This window comes from Balaenoptera musculus, chromosome 1, assembly GCF_009873245.2.
Source record: "Balaenoptera musculus isolate JJ_BM4_2016_0621 chromosome 1, mBalMus1.pri.v3, whole genome shotgun sequence".
In the NCBI taxonomy this organism is placed as follows: domain Eukaryota; kingdom Metazoa; phylum Chordata; class Mammalia; order Artiodactyla; family Balaenopteridae; genus Balaenoptera; species Balaenoptera musculus.
In genome coordinates, this window is record NC_045785.1 from 2,043,762 (window position 1) to 2,066,440 (window position 22,679).

Sequence of the window (22,679 nt, forward strand, 5' to 3'; positions counted from 1 at the left end):
CTCCATCCCCACTAGGCTAGGCGTGGGGACTCTGGCACAGCCGTGATGGCAGCAGGCCACCAAGCGCAGAATGCCACCAGCAGCTCAGACAGAGCCTCCTCGGTGCCACCGAGCACTTCCAGGCACGCGGCTGTGGTCTGGAAGCTGTTTGGGAAATGCTTTCCCGATGTGGCGACTCGGGCTGGGTGTCTCTGCCCAGTGGAATGTCTGTGTGTCAGCAGGAGCTGACCCTCCACCCGCCGGGCCGGCTCCAGCTTTCCTCTCCAAGCTGGGCGGCCACCGAGCTCCTTTGCCAGGGCCCTGGCTGGGGCGAGGGCCCCCTGCTGCCCCCCAGCTGCAATGCCACGGCTCCTCAGTGCTGGGCCCATCCCACCAGAGGCCCGTGACCCTGGGGCTTTAGGGGCAGAACTGCCATGTTCCTGGGGCTGGCAGGAAGCAGGGCAAGACCAAGCTTCCTCCCCTCCCCCATCCATGTGATATCTGTCCCTTGGTGCTCACGGACACTTCCTCCGTGAAGCCCTCCGTGAGGCCTCTCGAGGCCCCGCCTCACCCTGCCACACAGTTAGGGAACCTGACCGCATGCTGCCAGTCTGCTGAGAAGGAGGTGGTGCCCATGCAGGCTGCCTCGGCCTCTGGATGCAGAGCGGGCGCTGGGGGAGCTTGGCTGGGCCTGGGAGCACGAGATGCCTGCAGGGGCCGGGGGCTGCCTCATGTCTCCCCCCAGGTTCCTAGGGGTCAAGGCGTGGGACAAGGAGGCCCTCCAGCGGGACAGGAGCTGCCCTGCCCAGCCCGAGGGGGGAACCCTGGCCCTTCCTGTGTGGCCAGGGGACGGGGCACTCCCGGGTCCCAGCTTCTTAGGAGGAACTAAGGCTTCTGAAGTCAGGCGGGGGTGCGAGAGAGAGAGGAGTGACTCTCAGAGAAGTCCCCAGAGGTCACCGCCGTGACCCCCCGTGCCCTGGTGTCGAGGGTGATGGTCTACGGGCACAACAGACGCCGGGTGGGGTAGCAGTTGCTGGCCACCTGCTGACCACCCGCAGCAGCCTCTGTGCCAGGCACTCCCCGGGGCTGGGGCCGGACCGGGCCCGCTCACAGGCGGACGGGCGGGGGGGCCGCAGGCCTGGGCTCGGCCTCCACCTGAAGTCGGGTGTCACGTGACTGCTTCAGGCCTGGGGGGCAGAGGCTGGTTCGAGGACCCTGACGGCCGAGAAAGCAGTGTGGGAGCCAGCAGGTGGCTGCGAGGGGCACGGGGGCCGTGAGCAGGACCGGCCGGCGATCGGACGGCCCCCACCGGGCCCCAGCTGCAGGGCCAGGAAGGTGCTGGAAGGAGGCCTCTTTTTCAGGCTTCTCTTCAATCTGCCTCTCAGCCCAAAAGCCCTCCTCGCCATCTCCCACCCCGCCCCCCGGGGACAAACGGCCCACCTGGCTGCTTCCACCCTTGACGTCCAGAGCCCAGCCCAGACCAGGAGGTCAGTTTTCAGCCTGGGGTCCACCCTGCCCCCACGCAGGCCCAGGAGAACTGCCCCCAAATGTCCCTCCCACCCTGTCCCAGGGCCGCCGCCGCAGCGCTATTTCAGGAGCAGAGGCCAGTCCTGGTCTCGAGCCGTCCCAGCATCAGCCTCATAGCGAACCCATTACCCGCCTTGGCCCTCACCTGAGCCGAGGGAAGGAAAATGAAAACCACGGTTGTTTCCAAGAGCCCAGCTGCCATTCCTGCCTGCAGCTGCCCCGGGCCGGGGCCCCACCTCCTCTCACACACACGGGCCCCCGGAGAGCCCAGGATAGAGCAGCCGCCGTCACACATGCTCTCCTCCAGAGACCAGACGGCTGGGGGGGCGTCCAGACCCCGCCCTGCGCCAGGGAACCCAAGGCCTGGGCTACCCCCGGGGAGGACGCGGAACCGCACCGGAGGCCCCCTGCACACGTGTGCACGTGTGTGCGCGCGTGACGAGCCCCTCTCTGCAGCCTCCGCTCACTCCCCTGGGCCGTGTGAAGGCCAGGGTGAGGCCGGGTCCAGCCCCGGGGGGTGCCTGAGCCCTGGAATGCTGACACACCCCCGCCACGGGCAAGGCCCCCGAGGCCTGGCTCTCCCTGGGGACATCCGAGCTTCCTGGGAGCAGTGAGCGCAGAAGGGGCACAAGGACAGCCCAGAGCTCGTGCTGTACTCAGTGGAGGGGAGATGGTGAAGGCAGAGTGACGGGGAGGCTTCCTGGAGGAGGTGAGCCTGAGCCGGCCTTCGGACAGGTGGGGGTGGGGCGTGGTGTGAAGACGGACTTGGAGGATTTTGGGGGCAGGTGCAGGGTTGCTGGTGCAGAGGCAGGAGAGGCCCAAGAGGGGTAAGTGCCAGGCGAGGAGTTTGGCCAAAGCCGTGTGCCGGGGCCTGGCCCACAGCAGACGCCCAGCCGGCCTGAACGAAGCAGCACATCGACGGCCCACTTCCAGCCACCCACACAGCCTGCTGGGCCCCCTCGGCCACTCCTCCTGCTGCCCTCTTCTCACCCAAAGGCCAAACCTGTTCACACAACACTGGGGTCATGGAGGCGGCAGCCAGGTCCGGCTGGGTACCCGGGGCCAGACAGCACTCACGCCGCCTCCCAAGGTGCCCAGGCTGCAGCTGGCAGGGCTCCTGTGGCCTCTCCTGCCTCTGAGGCCCTGATGGCGCCCGTAAGTCCTCAAGGCCACCTGCCACACAGACGGAGCTCCGACATGGCCACCGTGCACACAAAGTGCAGGAGCGGTTTCTAAGCCACGGGACCTCCCGTCCCCGCCGTGAGCTCCCCCGCCTCCCCCAAGGCCTTTACACAGGTCTCATCGTACAGGCATCTCGTGGGATCTTTTCAACTGTTTCCTCTCCAGGCAGAAGGAAAACTCTCCCCTCTGCATTCTGGTGCGGCTCCCACCCCACCCAAGAGCTGCTCCGGCCAGACCCCAGCGAACGGGGCGCCATGGGATTTGACCATGGGATCTGGGGGGTTGGCTGAGGGCTCCGTGGGGTCAGGAGCCCAGCCGCCCATCGGGGTCGGGAGCAGCGAGGGGATGAGAGGATGGGGGTGGGAGGCTGGAGAAGATGCTGGGCATGGTGGGGAAGGTGCAGCCTCATTACCGTTGGGAGGGACAGAGATAAGAGGCCGCGAGAGACACAGGCAGCAGGAGAATCCAATTAGGATGGAAGAGGCCTGCGGGGACCAGGGGTGATGGACGAGAACTCTCTCACCCGCCAGGCGGAGAGGCAGGGCAGGCGGCGAGGGGCCCGACCCACCCTGCCAGCCTGCGAGCCCCTCTCCAGCCCGGCCAAGGAGGGGCCGCTTCTACCCTCGGGAGCCACACAGACAGCGGAAGGGTCTGCCTTCCTGAGGCCACGGGCCCCGGCGAGCTCCGAGTCACCCTTACGGCCCCCGCCGCTCAGCTGCAGCCCCTGGACCACTGGGAAGCAAAGCTGGGACCCCTGTGATTCAGGAGGAAAGTGGCTGCCTGGAGCCTCCGTTGCCCTGGCCCAGGAGCCCTGGCCTCTGGATGGGGGCAAGATCCAGCCTGACTCCTCTGCTGGGTCCCCTCTGTCTTCTCTGCCTAGGGCTCGTCCTCCCCACGGCTGCTGCCCCGGCCACAGGGTTCCCGGTGTGTTGACGTTCACCATTAGGATGTGTCTGCTTCCTCTCACCGAGCCCCAGGTCTGAGGACTGTGGCCTCCGAGGGTCACACCTGAACTAGGTCAGGGCTCAGGAATGAGAACCTGGCCTCGGCGGCCCTGCGTCCAGTCCTGCAGGCCCCACGGGCGTCCAGATGGCAGCCACTCAGATGCCTGCAGGCTGCACACCCTGGGGTCTCCTCCCAGGAGGCTGTCCAGGGCCGCGGTCCAGGCAGGCCCTCGCGGGGCAGGCCTCCTGCCTCTCCGTCAGTGGCTGGCTCTCACTGCTGACTTTGTGGGCTATTGCCTTTCCTGCCTTGGCCTTAACCAAAAGTGAACCTGCCAGAATCTGCTCACTAGGGGGATGAACTAGCCAGTCGGGAAATAAAAGCTTTTAACTCAGCACCTCTGACAGACACCTCGTCGGAAATGGTGCCGTCCTGCCTGGAGGGATCGCAGCCCGGGGCCAGGCTTCCTCACTCGTGTCCGGAGCACAGCCAGCCAGAGGATCCGGCCCAGGGAAGGCCCAGATTCCAGCCCTCACAGGAATGAGGCCAGGGCTTTGAAGGCCCAAGTTCACTCACGCTGGGATCCACGGCCCACAGGTGCACGACAAGCCCACCAGGCCGCATCTCCGGCCTCAGTCTCTGCATCTGCAAGGGCGGGTCGCTCAGTAGATATTTGCTGGATGCCCCCTCTGTGCCGGGAACCGCTAGTGCCGGCCGTGCTCAGCGAGCAAGTAGCCTGCTCCAGCTCCCGAATGCTGGCAGGCGACCCCTAGACGGGGCCTGAGCGCTCGCCTCGGTGGGACCTGGGGCCACGGGGGCCCACGACCTCGCTCTGGGCTTCATCCCTCCCCCGTGCCAACCCCTAGCTGTGTGACCCTGAACGCACTCCTGCCCCTCTCTGGGCCTCCCGCTCCTCTTTATAAGACGGGGGCTACGGGGCAGTGTGAGCGCTGAGCAGCCCAATACACGCATGGCGGCTGCAGCGGAGCCTGGCGCGGAGTGCGGGCTGGAGCAGGCCGGGCGGCCTTCTTTACCTCCGCACGAGAGTCCTGCCACCCTTCCCGCTCTCCTGACTTGGGGAAGCTGGGTTACCCGGGAAGTGCAAGAGTCCTCCTGGCACTAAAGGCTCCCGAAGCTCCCCATTTAGGGGGTCTTGCCATCAGGGGCGGGGACCAAGTGTTGCCACAGCAGGGGGGTCAGAGAAAGCCCACTACGAAGGGCCGAGGGAAGTGCCGACGGGACCCACCCGTCCAGGGCGCCAGGATGATGGTCCCTAGCAGCTCCCCTTGCCCTCCTCCCCCATGGCCACAGGACAACACAGCTGGCCCGGGTCAGCCCACGGCCCTCCCAGCCCAGGGCTGGAGCCCCAGGGGCTTCCTAATCAGCGACCATCACTTCCCACGTTCCTGCCTCTCCCTTGGGACGGTGAGAACCTGGCAGCAGCCGGGCCGGGTAGGGGTGAGAGAGAACCCTCATCGGGTCGGGACGTTGCTCCGCTGCTTTCCCACCCGGACCCTGACGGGACAAGCTCCACAGCAACGGCCGAGTCAGGCGGGGTGGGGGGCACGGCCTGTGCCATCCTGAGCACAGGGGCCTTACAGCAGCCCCTTTCACCCTTGAGAAGGGTCAGTCCCACGGCGGGGGCCGCGCAGACGTCAATGCCGGGCCCCCAGGGGCTGGGGGGCAGGGACACCCCCGCTGTCTCAAAGCCTCGATCCCCCATGGGCTTCTCACAGACCCCCGTTAAGGACCCCAGCTCTGTCCTTGATGCCCCCCAGCCAGGGAGCAGCTGGGCGTCAGGGGGGGACACGCCGGGCCCCCAGGCAGGAGCCAGCCGTTTTCATGCTGGGCTGAGGATGCCCACCCGACAAAGGCTGCTCCCCGCCCAGCAACCCCCCGCCCCGCTTTCCAGGCCCCTCATTTTCTCCTGCAGCGGGGGGCGGGCAACAGGGGTGGGAACAGTGGAACCGCCTCAGGCATAATTCCACCCCCAGCACCATGGGAAGGCCGGCCCTCAGGCCTGGACCCAGGAGGCCCCACTCCAAGCCTCGAGTCTCCCCTACAGAGACGCCCTGATTTTCTCCAACCGGCAGGATTCATTTCCCCCTCAGAACGGGACCAAAATGTCCTCCCCATTCCAGTGTCACTGTGGTCTTCAGGCCACACCATCCGGCCCGATGGAAGGACTGGACCCACCTCACAGATGGACTAAGCATCCACCTAGCCAGCACTGGGAGGAGGGAGCGAGGGAACTGGGAGGGCCTTGGGGTGGGCGGAGACCTGCCAGGGTCCAGCCCCCAGGCCTGAAGGGGGTCCTGGTCCCCCCAGATCTCCAGGCTCATCCCTGCAGACCTTGGTCAAGAGAAGGCAGGGAGGCTGGGGAGGAGGGCACGTGGCCCGAGGCCAGGGTGGGGAGGGGTTCAGCTCAGGCTGGGCCCCCTCTTCTCTCCATCCCTGGCTCCCCCCTGAAGGCAGCCTGGGGAGTGGGGAGCCTGCCACGGGCGCTGGGCCACGGGCCTCAAGGCATTTCCCCTGCGTCCGCTCAGGTGCCCTAAGAGGCCCGGGCATTACAAGCACCACTTTGCAGAGGAAGAGGCTGAGGTGCAGGGGTGCCCAAGGCGCCAAGCTGAGGCCCATCCTGGCCTCGCGGACACCAGAGTCAGACCCTGGCGTGGCCTCCCCGGAGCAGCTGACACGGACAGCTGGCTGGTCCTGGGCAGGAGCTCAGGACCCCCGCAGCTGGGACGGGAGCGCTACAGCGGAGCCCACGTTTCTCCCCAGGGCCTGCCACCTCCCTAAACCGCAGGTCTGAGCCCACCGGCCCTCGGGTCTGGGGCAGAGGGCCGGCACCTGTCAGAGGCCACGCCCTACCGGGGTGGCCGGGGGAGCAGCAATAAGCATGCGGCCTCACCTGGGTGATGTGCCCAGCCCCAGGCACCTGCCCCCCCAGCAGAGGGGAGCACGGCTCCTGCCCAGCACGGCCCCCCAGAACATGACAGACACACAGCCTGGCGACTCTCCCCGGGTCGGGGGCCAAGGCGCCCTCCGGCCAGGCCCCCATGCCAGCGCTCAGTCTTATCGCGTCGATTATCACTGGAGCGGTTTCTGGGCTCACCCCACCGGCGACTCGGCGCGCGGCCCCACGTGTGAGCGGCAGAGCCATCCTGTCTGTGGTAACATCTTGATTTCCTGTCGGCTCTGCTTGCACTAGGCCAGCTGGCCACCGCCAGAGCCCCACTCACTCGCCGGAGCTGCGATTTCAGGGGCGGCAGGGCTGGCAGGGGGACAGAGAAAACAGCAGGCGCTTGGCTCTCAGCAGAGCCCTCTCGGCCACGCGGTGACTCAGAGCCCCAGCCATCCCAAACACGCAGAGCCAGGGTCAGCAAGCTCCCGGGGGGCCGGGGCCGGGGAGGGGCCGAGAGGGAGGAAAGGGCAGGCGCGGCAGGGTGCAGGGTCTGAGGACAATCCCTCCTGCCTGGCCCCCTCCCTGGTCGTATCGCTGGTACCCCTGCCTTCAGCCAATAGCCAGGTGGCAACTTCAGGCAACAGACAGGTGCCTGTCCTCAGGACCCTCTGGATTAAGGGATTCCAAAGCCCCCCAAGGAACGCCGTCAGGGCCAGGCCTGCTGACCCTCCGCTGTAGCCAAGTTGTGGACTTGTGTTCCAGGACCGCATCTGGCCACTGGGCCCCAGGTCAGGACTGGGAGCCCAGAGCACAAGTCAGAAGACGCCCAGCCCCGGGGCAGCCCCAGCATGCCCCCCCAGGGCCTGGCCTGAGCCCTGGACCTGGGAGACCCAGGGCCTCCCAGGCACCAACAAGGGGCTGGGTTGCCCAGCCGCGGGTTCTGGGGGCTAAGGACCAGAAGGGGCAGGGAACGGGAAACCCGAGACCCAGCCCCAATCTGGAGGCCACTGGGCTGGGGACGCCTCACGGCAGGGACGCCGGATGCAGAAGAAGAGGCTCAGAGAGGCCGCGAGGGCAGCAGTGTGCCAGCGGCAGACGTGGGTGGGGAACGGGATCCTCCACGGGCACCTCCGGTGGGTCGAAGGCCAGGAGACCTCCATGCAGGAGCACGTGTCTTGCGTGCGGGCATCCCTGGGGCTCGCAGAGGCGGGGAGGCTGGGGGCAGGTGAGGGGGCCTGAGGCACATGCGGGGCCTGCCCTGGGCCCGGCAAGTTCAAGGCCGCTGATTCCTTCCCGACACCAGTGCAGCCACCCCCACTTCAGGGGGCGCCGACAGGAGAGCGGACACAGGTCTGGGGCGGGGTACTCCTCCCCCCAGCTGCACCTGCACTCGGCGTGCCCTGGGGCAGGGCTGCGGGCCTGGGTGAGTTCTGTCACCCACTTCCCAGGAGCTCACTTCATGGAAGGGGAAACCAAGGCCAACAGCAGGACGAGGGTGGGTGACGTCGTCGTCTGGCTCCTGCTCGCCCCCCTCCCCAGAGGCACAGGGTCCCCAGGTCCCGGGCTGTGAGCCACAGGTCACTGCCGCCTCTCCACTGCGCTCGCCCCCTCCCCTAGCCTCGCCGCTGACGAAAACACGCCGGAAGTGAGCCCCGTTCGCAGACCATCTCGGCCAGGGCAGGCTCCCCCGGCGCCCAGACCCCCAGTCCAGTGGCTGTCCCCCCGCCGCTGCCCCCAGCCTGAGCAACGGCTCACAGCTGGCCTCTGGCAAAGCGGGAGACAGTGTTCTGAGATGACCGCAGCTGTCTGATGCTATTCTGGGGAGGGAGCGCAGATGCCCGCCGGCTCACAGCCCCCGTGCTCTCAGGAGGGCAAGCTGCCCACCCAGTCCTGGGCTCGGGGGCCAGGCAGGGGCGGCGCAGGTGCAGGAGGGTGGGGGAGATGGGGGGAGCGGCGTGGGCCCCCGCACCCCCTCCCCTGCCCCCTCCCGGCCTCAGTGCTAACCTGTTCCCCTCTCTCCTCTCCAGGAATTTTCCTCTGTCTGTTCTTGATTTAGCTGACAGCCTGCCAGCAGTGGTACACGCCCAGAGCTGAGGACCTCAGCCAGCCCTTGGCAGGGCAGGGTGCCCCCCGGTGTCCCCGTGCAGCCCGGCCACACAGCCCGCCCTCCGTCCCTCACGGGGGGCCCTGCAGCTGCACGCAAGTCAGCTGGCCGCCCCCCCACCCCAACCCCACCGCCCGCCGCCAGCTGCATCTTCCCCGAGCAGAGCAACCTCCCTCTCCCTGCACGGCCCCCAGGGGCTCCCCACCCACATCAGGCTCTCTGACTCCCCCAAGGCTACTTTCAGGAGCAACGTGTGGACTCCCCAAAGGTGTGGGGAGAGGTCGGGCAGGGAGGACCCCGAGGAGCTGGCCATCACCACCCAGGACCCCGAGTGGCCCTCCTCGAGCAGCCCGGAGTGGGGAGCAGGCGGCCCCAGGGATCGGCCAGGGCAGGGGCACTGAGACCAAGGCCAGGCAGTGGCAGCGGGCTGGCTGGGGGCCGGGCCAGAGACCTACCTTGGCAGGTCTTGCCATCTCCCTGCAGCTGGTGGCCGGGGGGGCAGCGGCAGTAGAAGCCACCCAGGGCGTTGCGACACTGGCCCTCACAGCCCCCGTTGCCAGTGGCACACTCGTCCACGTCTGCGAGGGGGGAGACACGAGTGAGCCCGGCGCGGGGCCAGGCGAAGCTCAGGACTCCCATGGCACAGCATGACACGGCCTGGCAGAGACGGGCCAACCTCACCCCCCAGACAGGCCCCACGAGAGCGGGAACCTGTCCATCGGCCTGCCCACAGCAGGGGGCTGTGCTGCCAGCCAGGTCCTTCCCGCACCCAGGACCAGCAGCCCGCCCTAAGACATTCCAGTGCGGTTTGGCAAGAATGCCACGCGGGTACAGCTCGGCACAGGAGCGGGCCCTGCTCCCCAAGGAGCCGAGTCCCCGCGAGAACGGCCTCTGCGTGTGTTCCCATCCAGCTGCCGGTTTGCTGGGGAAACCAGGCCTCCCCCAGCACTGAGGCCAGAGGAGTCCCCACTGCCACCCTCACAGCTGTCCCCAGACCTGGTAGAGCCCCACCCCTCACCCCCGGGCCCAGATCTCCCCCCACTCTCTGGTCTGTTGGGGTCGTGTGGCACGTGAGCCAGGCCTGGACAGGACGCTGGGCTCTGGCGTGCGGGGCTGAGCGGGCAGGAGACCCCAACCACGAGGCCACCTTGCTGAACCCACGGCTCCCCCAGCCCCTGCTCAGCCTGTGCGGGTGCAGGATCATGGTGCTTCCCCTGGGACGGGGCATGCGGCCAGCTGGAGTGCCAGACACCCGCCTGGGGCTGGTGGCATCATGGCCTCACATACCCGAGCCTACCAGCCGGGGCCTGGAGGACCCAGGTGCCTCGTTTCCCAGAACACCTCACGGGTGTGGGGTGACAAGGGGACCAGGCACCTCTGCCCGCCCCCAGCCCCACACTGTGCTGCCGGCACGAGGTCTGAGGGGCTCTGCTCTGTCCTCCCAGCCTTTCAAGGCCAAAGGCAGCGGCTCTCCTGGTCTCATGGGGAATATGACCTGGAACCAAGCGGAGACCCCAGTGAGCCACAGGCCATGGATGGCCAGGTGCCAGCACAGCTCTCCGGGTGCAGCTGCTGGAAGCGCCACCCTCGCCTGGAGGCTCGCGGCCCAGACAAACAGGGGCTGCAGCCCCACCCAAGGCCAAGCCCCCCGCCCCCCGCTTCGGCACTCATCTCTGCTGGTACTTCCTCGGGAGGGTCCCTGGGAGACCCCGAGCCTGGCTTAGGCTGCAGGGGAGGCCACGGTCCCACGGGAAAGGCGGTGCTGGAATGCAGCTGTCAGCCCCGGCCCACAAGGTTAACATCGGGAATTTTCTGGGAATTCCTAGAGTTACACAGGGCGAGACCGTGCTCAGCCCAGCCCGGGGGTCAGAGCCGGGGTGCCCAGGGTTTCCACACCAGCCCTCCAGAGGGGAGCAGCCAGGTGCGAGCCCCCCGAAGCCCCAGGGCCGGTCCTGATCTTTGGGCTGTGCCCCAGGCAGCAGGGATGGCAGGCGGCCAGGCAGCGGGGCCGCAGGCCGAGGGTGCCCTCCCACAGCTGCTGACACGGCAGGGTCCCCAGGGCCCCCGCACCACCGCCAGGGCAGGGTCAGCCTCACAGCTGCCTCACAGCGCCGCGCCCTGCCCTGACCCCGTGGATGCCGGTGACAGGGGGCCACTGTGGCCCGGAGCCTCAGGGACTCCTACGCCCGCAGAAAGGCCCTGCTGGCTGACGGGGCACCGGGGGCTGCAGGGCCTGGAACTCACAATGGCACCTGATGCGTCCCTCCACCCGCAGTCTGGACGGCATCCTGGGGGCGCCATGTCTGCCTGGCCCTCACTGCCCCTGCCCCCCGGTTTCTGCATGCTGGGTACCGAGGCTCAGCACCCTGGCAGCCCCCTCCACCCCCTGGCTGAGCTGAGCCCCTTGTGTCTCTGCACTCGGGGCTGCTCAGCACCTGTATCTGCTCACAGCTGGACCGTGCCAGCCTCAGCGTGGAAACTGGGCCCCATTAGTCTCAGGGTCCCGGGGCCCAGGCCAGGCCAGACAGGCAGGGGGCCACAGGATGCCCTCAGTTGCCACTGCACAAACATCACACCCAGGGCCTCCCGGAGAGAAGCAGAGCGGGCAGGGGGCTGGCCCTCACCGTGACCCCTCCCCAGGCAGTGGCAGCCCAGACTGAGAAGGAGGTGACCCTGCCCAGGGCCAGGGAGGAGCTGGGCAGATTCAGCAGGCTCCCCTCTGCTGACCACCTGCTGTGTACACAGCTACGGGGTGAGGGATACAGTCGTAAAGAACCCGCTATCCTGGGCAGGAGCAGAGCTCGGGGGAGGGCCCAGATTCTGCACATCAGGTTCAAGTCACCTGCTAGGGCGGGGGCGGGGGGGGGATTGATCACCTGTTTAACTCCCCACCCCCCGTAGCTAGAGGCTGCGCTTTTCATGCATAGCACCTCTGGACCAGCACCACTGTACCCGCAGCCCCTCCAGAACCCAAGCCTCGTGGGCACGGGGCCTTGACCTCGTCGCCTCCTTGCTGTTAACTCCAGCACCGAGAACAAGCCCGCACACGGCTGTGGAATGAAGCTGTAAGAGTAGGTGCCCGCGGGTGCCTCGTGGGTGCCTGGGGAAGGGTGTAAGGGACTCCCTAAATCCTTTCTGAATCCGTATGGCTGATTCAAAAACCAAAGTAAACAGCAGATCTTTCAGGCTGGGGGCAGCTCAGGGTTGGGGGGCAGCTGTGCGCCCTGTGGGTACCCCAGGACGATGGGCAGCCCTGCCAAGGGCAGGGCCAGCAATGACCCCTCCCCGGCCAGCCTCAGGGTGGGGGACAGGGGACTGCCGCAGCCCAGCAGCCAGGCCTGGGCTGGAACCCCCGGGGAGGCCAGTGGCAGAGGGGCCCGGAGCTCCCTGCACAGGCCCGGGAAGGAGAGACAGAGAGACATCCCCCTTTCCTTCCTGCCCCAAGGCCGGGTGTTTGGGGCTCCAGGTCTGGGTGGGGAGACCAGGGCTACCTGGGGGCTTCTGGGAGCAGATCCTGGGAAGTCCTGGCCCAGGGTGGCGTGCAACACAAATCTCCTGCTTCTAGAATGATCCATCAGTTCACCAGGGACCCCAGCGTGGGATACCCTGAGCCAAATTCCAACGGCTACTCCCGGCAGCCCCACCTTCCCCGCAGGGGACCCAGCTGGCCGGCCCTCAGGGACCCCATTCCAGCTCTGGCCCATCACGTGTGGACCAGAATTTTACGGGGGCAATGACACAGCCCAGGAAACCACCCGGGGTCTGACTGCCTTTCTTGCTCATGAAGCCAGTCTGGGGCGGGGGGGCGGGGGGTGACCGGGAGCCCAGTGGCCTGGTCGCCTGACGGGCCCAACGCTCCAGCTTGTCGCAGGGGTGGCCTGAGCCCAGGCGAGGTCAGGAGGTCGAAGGCCAGGTCCTGGCCTGCCCTGAGACAAGTCCTTGCCTGGAGCTGCCGCTGGGGCCTGTCTGGCCGGTGACGGAGGGCGCTGCTCCAGCAAGCACTCAGGAGGCAGGCGCCCCGAAACCCTGGCCTCTTGGGCAACCAGCCCAGGAACACCGCAACCCGAGGGAAGGCGGTGTTTCCGGGGGTTCCAGGGTGCCTCCGGGGTGCATTCCTCCCATTTCTGCGACGAGGCTGCAGGGCGGAGTGGCCTCTGGGCCTCAAGCCAGGCCTCTGAGCGTGCGCGTGGAGTGTGGACGCTGACCCCCAGAGATGGCCCTCCATCCTTCTCACCCACCCCCTCGCCACACAGAGCGAAAGGCCAGCCTGAAGGGCCCTGAGGGGGGAGGCGGCTGCCCCAGCCCGCTCTCTGGGGGGGACGTCCGCCAGAAGAACGTAACACCTCCCTCGACGAAGCCAAGAGTCCCCGCAGGACCCGGCAAGCCCACTGCAGGCATCTGCCTGAAAGAACCGAAACAGGGACTTAGACGCACGCCTGTGCAGGCGCGGCCACAGCAGCGCAGGTGGACACAGCTCGTGTCCATCGACAGACGAGGGGATAGGCCCACGTGGTCCAGCCCTGCCGCCGGACAGCGTTCGGCCACAGAAGAGAGCACAGCGCGGCAGCGAGGTGAACCTCAGAAACACGATGCTCGGTGAGAAGCCAGACACGGAAGCCTCATACTGCGTGATTCTGTTTAGAGGAAACGTCCAGAACAGGCAAATCCACAGAGACAGTGGATGAGTGGAAGCCAGGGGCTGGGGGTGGAGAGCGGCTGACTGATGGGTCCGGGGCCTCCGTCGGGATGAAGTACGTGGGGGAGGTGGTTATACCACACTGTGAACGTGCTTGATGTCACTGAACTGCACGCTTCAGAGGGGTCGATTTTATGTCACATGAATTCCACCTCAATTTTTAAAAAGCGCTCCTCAGACCGGGCCCCACACGGCCGATGTCCAGGGATTCGGTGCAGCAGGAAGCGGGTGCCTGGGCCTCGGCTCCTGGACAGCTCTGGCCCCGGCACAGGGCCCTGCCTCGGGCTACAAAGGCCCTAAGTAGCCAGCGGCCACCCAGCCTGGGCGAGGGCGCCGGAGGCCTTGACCTTCCAGCTGACGCGGCCACCAGGGGCTGCAGAGTGAGTAGCGTGCTTTCCCGACCCCCGGGGAACATGAGGGCCCCCCTGAGAGAGGTGGTCTCCACACCCCCCTGCCCGTCCGCAGCAGCCTGGGTGTGACAGTGGGGCTCTGAGGGTGACTGCGAGGTACACACGAGGCTGGAATCCGAGCCCAGCCCGGCCCGGTCTGGACGGCCAGTGGTGTGCCTCTGAGTCGCCCAGGTGTGAAGCGGCTGAGAAAAGGCACATGGCTCCAGGGGAGGGCACAGGGCAGGCCGAGGGACCCCCGCGCCACCTGTGAGGATGAGGAAGTCTCACCCCGAGGACGGAAGCTGAGACCACCCAAAGGGAGGCCGCCCAGCCCACCAGGCCGGGACGTGGCCAGGCCTTGGCTCTGGGGACAGTCAGCCCTTATCCCCGTCCGCCCACCTAGGCTTCAGGCTACCTGTCGGGAGCCAGGATTTACAAGGCCCTGCCTGCCAAGGAGGCCAAGAATCCTCTCTTCCTGCAGCCAGGTGTCACCCAGACAGGTCAGGGCTGCTTCCAAAATCTCAGCCGGGAGGGCTGACGAAAACCAGCTGGACCCGAGTCAGCCGTGCGGGGCTCCAGAGACAGAGACAGAGGAGCTCGATGTATGCGGGGAGCGGGGGGTGCAGCTTCACAAAGGGCCCTGAGCTGCAGGGGGCCTGGAGAGGCAACTCCCTGGGGAAGCGTGGGCAGCCCCTCACCCTCCCGGCCCCACTGAAGGGCAGGAGGTGCAGCGCCTGGGGAGAGGGGCGTCCCGAGCATCCCTGCGGCCAGCACAGATGGACCGGCACGGGGAGCCCCCTCCCTGGCCTGCAGAGTCCATCTCCCCAGGAATGGTCCCCCCACCGCCCCCCGTGCCCCCGGGGGGAGGCTGGACAAGTGGGGCTCCCTGAGTGAGCTTGCTCTGCAGGCCGACACGCCTGCTCGGCACCCCGGCCAGTGCAGGTCGGGGCCTGCCTCGGAGCGTGTGCACCCGCCCCACCCCAGAGACCCCCTTCCCGGGCACCGACTGCATGTCGCAGGCAGGGGTTCGGCCTCCGAGACAAGTGAGGCAAGGACCCTGCAGGGGCTCTGAGCCAGCCTCGGGGGGACAGATGCCGTGGGGGCCACAAAGCAGCGACAAAACCCGGGACTGGGCTGGGCCCTTGCCATCAGCCTGTGGGAGACAAGGTGGCTCCCAGCGAGGACCAGGCTGGGAAGGCAGGGGCGTCGGGAAGACCAGGCAGGCAGAGGAGGAGGGCTCTGCAGCAGGCTGGGCTGGGGGCAGAGCTGCAGGAGGGGCCTTAGCTCTGACCCAGGGGAGCTGGAAATTCACCTGGAGTCAGGCAAGCGGCCCCAGGGTGTCCGGGCCACAGTCAGAGGTGCTGGTATAGTGTCCTGGGCTGCAGTGACAAAGGATCACAGATCTGGTGGCTTAAACAACAGAAATGTATCCTCCTTTGTTCTGGGGATCACGAGAACAGAATCAATGTCCCTGGGCTGAAACCAAGCGTCAGCATGGCCAAGCTCCGTCCTGAGGCCCGAGGGGCGAGCCTCCCCTTGCCTCGTCCACGAGCCGGGGCTCCTGGCCTCGTGGCCGCATGCCTCCCACCCCCGCATCCAGGCCTGGACAGCAGTGGCCTCCGCCCTGCGCTCCCCTCAGCCAGAAGCTGGGTGGGGCAGCGCCCAAAGCAGGGCTGGGGTCCCGAGGGCACGGCCTAGGGTCTGGGCTGGCTCGGCCTCTTGGCCGCTGGGTGAACACGGCCCATCGCAAAACCCCTCCGGGCCTCGGTGTCCTCATCCCGAAAACGGGCAGAGGAATGCATGCAGAGAAGGACGACTAGGGGATCCGAGGGACCCCTCGGAGAGGACGGATCCCTCGTCGGTACTTAATTCCATTCAAGTCAGAAATGAAAGCCCAAAGCAGCACAGCCCCCCGGCCCGGCCTAGGACCCAGGTCCACAGCAGCCGAAGCCAGACTCCAGCTCACTCTCGTGGCCACCTGGGCCCATTACAAAAACGCAGAGGCCCCAGAGGGCGGCGCAGAAGCCCCTCCTCGCGCCTCCCCGCCTCGCCGTGCGGCCAGGCCAGGACCCGCCTCAGCTTGTCCCAGAAGCTCCCGGACCACATTCCCTCCCGGCTCCCTGGCTCCCAGGGAAGAGTCTGCCAGGTGGGGCGGGGACCAGGGCCCACGGCCAAAGGCAGACCCACCCCTGCCCCCGGCTGAGGAAACAGTTACCGTGGAGACCTGCCCAGCATCCTTCTGACGTCCATCAAGGTGCAAATGGTCTGAAACAAGCCCCCAGCTCCAAAAGCTGTCCCACCACAGCCCACCCTCCCGCACAGGACGACAGGGTCCCAGCGGCGCGGGAAGCGGCCGGAGCAGGGCCGCGGCCAGCGGAGACGGCTCAGCTCAGCCTGTCACAGAGGGGGCGGCCTCCCTGGTCTGGGCGCTGATTTTGGCCATGTTGGTGGGCCGCCCTGTGGGTCAGTGTTCAGCCCCCAACCCCGCCAGGAGTTCCCAGGACGGGGAGTGGGGCCTGTCAGCCCCCATGTAACCTGGAGCCCTGTGTGAAGCACCCGTTTCCAGATTGATCTCCGCCACCCTGGTCCAGAGAGCCCCCAAGGAGCAACCTGGGGCAGAAAATGTCACACACGCTTTACGAGGTTGCCGGGGAAACGGGAAGGTCCAAAGCTGTTTGACGGAGGGAATAAAATTCGCAGTTACCCCCTCTCGGAGCAGGAGCGAGCCGGGGTAGGAGAAACTCCTGTAAAGACAAGACGCCTGCAGCTTCCATCCAGCACACACACCAGGCCTCCCGGCGCTGCCCCCTCTGCAGCTTGGGGACGTCCCCCCACCGGGACAGCCTGCAGCCCTACAGAGGACGACCAAGAGGCCCACCCACTGCTCAGGGAACACGCAAGACCCACGCGGCCCGGGGCGGGCAGCACATGACCTGTCGTCCAAAATGGGACGCTCCGGAGAGTAGACGAGGCCCCAGCAAAAATGACCCAGGAAAATAGCATAAAGCATGCAGATGCTCACAGCTACAAGAACATTCCAGAACGCCGCCGGCCTGCTGGGTGCAGGTGGTGGGGCTGCAATCATTTTTTTCTGTTTCCCAATACTTAGTTACTGGAGCAGGCAGATTAAGGGCCCCCAAAGATGTTCAAGTCCTCATCCCCAGATCCTAACAGGGCAAAGTGGAATTACAGTTGCCAATGGGCTGACCTTGCAATAGGGGCATGTCCTGGACGATGTGGGCGGGTCCAGTGTCATCACAGGGTCAGAGAGTCAGAGTAGAGAGGTGAGGGCGTGAGAGGCACCTCGCTGCTGGCTTTGAACGTGGAGGAACGGGCCGCGAGCCAAGAACCTCAGGCACCCCTAAAGCTGGCAAAGGCCAGGGGCAGCCTCTCGCTCGGAGCCTCCAGGACGAGCCCGCCCTGCCCCCAGCTGGACTTGAGCCCGGTGAGACCCATGTTGGACTTGTGACCTCAGAACAGTGAGATAATAAATGTGTGTCTTAATCCCCTAAGTCTGGGCAATCTGTCACTGCAGCAAAAGAAAACTAATACAGTCATCGGGCATGTATCACCTTTAAAACTGGAAAGAACGAAAACTACTTCTTTAGAGAAGAATTCTTCACACTGCTCCAGGGCTGCAACTTGCCCTTGGCCAGAGGGCATCCCGCCCAGCTGGGCCGGCCCGGGGAGGCGCCCCCCCAACACTGGGAAGGGAGTTGCTCTGTAAGCCTGCTGCCACCTGGCTGGGTGGTTATCTCTCTCCTGCAGCTCAGAAGTCCGCCAGCCAGGGCAGCCAGAACATTCCAATGCAATTCCCATCATACCCCACCCCAGCTCAGCACAGGCCAGAGGGATGAGGGGCCCACACATCACTCATCCACACCCACAACAAGCATCCACCAGCGTCCAACACCCCTGTGAGGACATACTGTCTCTGCTCGCAGGGCCCCACCAGCCAGGGAGGGAGGGAAGACTTCCAGGATGTGGGGAGAGGGAGCCCGAGAGAGCAACCCGAAGGGAGAAGCCCAGAAAGGAAAACCCGGGAGGCCTCCTGGAAGCAGCGTCCCCAGGGCCGACGCTACTCAGGCTCCAAGGAATCCATTGGTCTCTCCAAGGGGTGCTGCTGGGGCAGGTGCAGGAGACGCGGTGGCCGCGCGTCCCACTGCTGCAAGGATAATCGCTGAGCGCCAAGCCCTGTCTTTGAGTTCGTGGAGAGTTTGTCCTCTAAAGGAGTCCCATGGGTCCTCCTGCACAGGACAGATACTCTGCAAGGCGGCCATCCCCACCACCACCACCCTGCTTTGCTGGCTCTGAAAGTTTGGGATTTATCATCTGTCTTGGCTAAAACGAGGCTTTCTCGTCTGGACCTGTCTGAAGGACACACATTTCCTGCCCACCCTCACCTGAACAGCAAACAACCTGGTTCAGTGCCCCTCCCTGGTGGCAGCTCAGCCTCGGGGGGCGGCCCTCCTGCAATCTCCTCTCCTCTCTCTCTGTCTCTGTCTCTCTCTCTGGACATTGCCGCCCTGGCATTGGCTCATAAATACACATGTGACTCCTCGGCCTCCTTTCTCGTTTCCTTCTAAAACTGAATACCTTAGGAGACCTCTCTCTGCCTCTCTGCCAAGACTGCCGCACCTGGAAGGTCTGGAATGAACGCAGCTCCGTCCAAGGCCAGTGCCTGGGACCCAGCGGGTGAAGAAGGAACCCTGCGGGCTTGGAGCGTGATGGGGCCGGTCATCAGGCCCAGCTACTTGCACCCTGATGGGACCTCAGTCTTGACCATCATTTTAAGGCCGCTGCATTCCAGGGGATGGTTTCTCCTGGTTTGGTGGAGAAACTGGCCTTGCCACAGAAGGGGTCCCTCTTGCTCAGAAGCTTTGCATGGATGGCACGGGGAACCTGGATGCTTGACCCTTCAGATCAACTTCCAAACATTTGTAACGATGACGATGAGAAACCAAATGGCTCATGAGGAGTGAGGGGACCAGGCAGGTAGAAAGGACCCACGGAGCCCGTCCTCAGGGGACAAAGGACAGAGAGGCTTCTGAAGGTGCACTAAGCAATATGCCAAGATAACCCAAATAAAGCAGAGAAAGAAAGCGAGGAGACGACCCAACCCTGGGAGTGGGGAGACACTCTCGGGACCAGCTCAGGCAGGGCCAGTCCCGAAGGCTCAGAAGGCTGGGTTTGTTTCATCTTTTGTTTGGAATTCATAGATATTATTTCGTAGAGCAGTTTTAGGTTTACGGAAAAATTGAGCAGAGAGTACAGAGAGTTCCTTGCACTCCCATCTCCCCAACACACATGACCTTCTCTATTATTAACATCCTTCGTTCGTGTCTACATTTATTACAATAAACGGACAAGTACCGAGACGTCATTATTCACTGAAGCCCGCGGTTTACGCGAGGACCACTCTCGCTGTCCTGTGGGTGTATCCATCACGACAGCATCGTACGGAGGAGTTTCACTGCCCTAGACGGGCCCTGTGCTCCCCCTACTCACCCCCCCCTCCCCCAGGTCCTGGCAACCACCATCTTTGTGCCATCTCCATAGTTTTGCCTTTTCCAGAATGTCACTAGTTGGAATCATACAGCGTGTAGCCTTTTCAGACGGGCTTCCTTCACTTAGGAACATGCTTTTAAGGGCACAGAGCTGCTCACACGGTTTTCCTAGAGGAAAGCTCTCCAGGTTCGGGGATTCCTTCCCGGGGCCAAGAGAGGCTGGGCCCTGTCAACCCCCTCCCCATCTGTGGTTTCCAGGGCAACCATGGAAACCAAGAGTGGGTCACCTAGAAATAGTCAGACAGGCCTCACCCGCTCTGGATTTCCAGGGTCACCAGGTGGTCCCCTCCGGGAGAAGGTCACAGGGGCAGGCCAAGGGTGGGGTGGTGGGCTCAGGTCACCCACTGCTGGGCTCTCCCTCCCCCAGGCCTCTCCTGTACCAGAGCCCACACTTTCTCGGAGCCCAGAGGCTCTGCAGGGCAGGAGTCAGCTCTTAGCCCCTCAGTACCCTCAGGGCCAGGCACAGAGGTGGCCCAGGGTCAGGTGATGCTGTGAGTTTTCACAAAGCGCTTGCCTCAAGCAGGCAGGGGGCACGCAGAGAAGACCCCACCGGGCAGGAGAGACAGCTTTCAGAATAGGAGGCCGCACGTCCTGCCACTGGCTCCGTGCACAAAGAACGGGATTCAGGCTTCAGGAGCTTTGGGGAACCAGTGAAGGGAGGGGGCGCAAGGGCTAAGGGGGGACTCCCACTGCCAGTCCAGCCAGGCCCTCCCTGAGGCCCAGGATGGGGTGAGGGGCAGGCATCAAGGGAGGTCAGGCAAAGTTGCTGATGGGGGCCATGAAGGTTCCCAAGCAGGACCCCAGCAGGCCATTGGCATGAAGTTACTATTAAAGGCGCTGAAGGAAGTGGAGCGGCCCAGACAGGACCAGAAGGGCTCCATCACCTTCTGCCCTCGGCCCAGGACCCACTGCCTGACTTCGGACTGTTTCTCTGTTTACTCTGAAAGTTATCGGGTTTGGTCTGTTTATACAAATCAGCCTCCAAAAATGTGGGAATGGGGCTTTTTTTTCCATTTGTTTCCCAGAAAACAAGACAAAATGCAAAAGGCCCAGAAGGGAGCCAAGAACATTCCTTGGTTCCCCGAATGTCCAGGTCTCCACTCCCCACTCCGAGGCTGAGTTCCTGGGACGTTTCACGCTTTGGCGGAGAGACAGGCCTGCAGCCGGGCGCCCGCCTCTTCTTCTGAGCTGCCCCCACGGCAGGGGTGAGGCTCGGGGAGCACTGGTGTGGGCCGAGCCAAGCACTCTCTCAGCTCATCTCCTCTGTGTGTGTGCGCGTGTGTGTGCGCAGGAGCGTGTGTGTGCATGCACGTGGTGCGTCTCTCTCTCTCTCTCTCTGTACCAAGAACTCTGATTCCTGAGCTCACGTGGGGTCCCCCAGAGTCACTCTAATCCCATGCACTGTCGAGGCCCACACAGTGCAATCCTGACCATGGATGGCCTCGATACCGGGCACCACCCTCTGCTCTGGACGACGGCATGATGCCCTCTCTTTGCCTCTTTCTCTGTTTCTAAGCCAAGATCAGGAAGAACGGGGAGGGGGAGGGGGAGGGGGAGGGGGAGGGGGGTGGGAACTAGCTCTTCTCTATTATTTCCTGAAGCAGAGCTCAGAACCCTACCAGGCATGGGGCTGGGCCTCGGTGGGAGCCCCGTCACCCTGGGGTGAGAGTGCTCGTCCAGGCTCCAACACCCTGGTGTGAAAGCGGGGGACTGGACGCTCTTAAGCCTCTGGCCAGCCAAGCACCTGCCCTGCTGGGAGCCCCTCCGCCAGACCTGCCCCTGATCGGGGAGCTGGCCCCTCCCAGGCCTCACCCTCAGGCGGGCAGCTCGCTCTCCCCAAGAGCTCCAGGGGCTTGACCGGGGAGGCTCTCCATAGAAGCGTCCCTGCAGGCCCCGGTGTTGAGCCCCACGCTCGGTGCCAACAGGATCCCAGAACTATGGGCTCAGACAGACGGACAGACTAATGGGTTTGGGTAAGCACAGAGGAGCACAGAGTCACCCCACAGGGCAGCTGCCCCACCCCAGCTCGGGCCAGGTCAGCTCACACGTCCCCCTTCCTGGCCCCATCACACCCCTGGCGGTGGGACCCCTCACTCCCCCTGGACTGAAAGTCGCTGAGATCAGGCCACGTCGGCTCAGCAGCCACGGCGTGGCAAGCCCCCAGCTGTGCCTGGCGCACGGTAAAGGTCCGCAAATAAATTTTGGAAGAATGCTTGCTGAAAGAAGGAACATTCAACAGTGATGATTACTTCATTTGAAATCTGGATTTGAGTGTAAGTTCTATGTTTTCTGCAAAGAGCCCTCCTCCAGCCTGCAGGCAGCCCCGAGGAGGAGAAACGAGGCTGATACTCCCAGTGTTTGAATCCAAGAGGCCCGAGCAGGCTGGCAAGTCCAGCCTCATTCCAACAGATGGGGGCACAGACCAGAGGGAGGCTGGTGCCGCCACCCCGAGCATCCGGAGGCCCGGGCCCTGTGGTGCCTACACTTCTAAGAAGGCACGGCTGTGGCCTCATGCAGGCACCCACCCAGATGCCCACCACCCCCCAGGGCAGAGGGCACCTCCCTGCCACACCTGCCCCTCCTGGCACAGAGGCCTAAACAGAAGCCCCACATTCCTGCCGGCTGCTCCCGCCCTGGTCTTCCTGGTTTCAGGAACCCCCGCTACCCACCGCATCTCCTGGCCCAGACCCTGGGAGCCACCTCTTTCCCTCACTCGGAGCCTCCCCTCGCCTGGACCCACAGTCAGCCTCCTCTCCCCCCGCGCTGGCTCGCTCTCTCTGCCCTGGCCTGGCGTCACCCCAGCCACCAGTCTGGCCCTGGCACGAACCACCACGGCTGCCTGGCTTCCAGACTCGGCACTCGGGAGCCTGCTCCCCAGTCCCAACTTAAAGTTCTTGGCAGCCTGACGTAAGTGCACGCTCCACAAACGTGCAATAAGCAAGGTCACTGAATAACCCCCCAGCCGCGCCCCACCACAGCCTTGGTGACGGGGCCGCTGGCCTCGCTGGCCCCCGGGCTTGTCCCACAGGGCTCCCCGTGCCGGACGTGACCCCACCTGGACCCGCCCCAGGTTTTCACACTGTGTCCGCTGAAGGTACTGAGGTCCTCAGAGGCCACGCCGCCCCCATCATTCTCTCTCCCCTCCTCTCGATGTCCATCCCCGTGGCCACCACTCTTGAAACCGTTCTCTTTACTTCCTGTCATCTCCCCACTAGGATGCAGGCCTCTGGCAGGCAGCCGACTCCCTGGCACGGGGTCTGGACACATGGGGTTCAGTGATGCGCGGGCAGATGAATGAATGATCAAGTGAGTGAATGAACGCGGGCAGTGCACATAGGCCGCCCCTTCCCCATTCACGCCCCCGGACCCCTCGCCGGGATCTCACCCT

At 64.9% G+C, this 22,679-nt stretch overlaps 1 protein-coding gene across 1 annotated transcript in view; it reads right to left on the reverse strand.

Annotated features, from left to right (window-relative positions):
• The window catches only part of MEGF6 (multiple EGF like domains 6), a 98,618-nt gene that overhangs the window by 42,883 nt on the left and 33,056 nt on the right, over nucleotides 1-22,679 (reverse strand). The gene's annotated exons all lie outside the window — the stretch shown is intronic.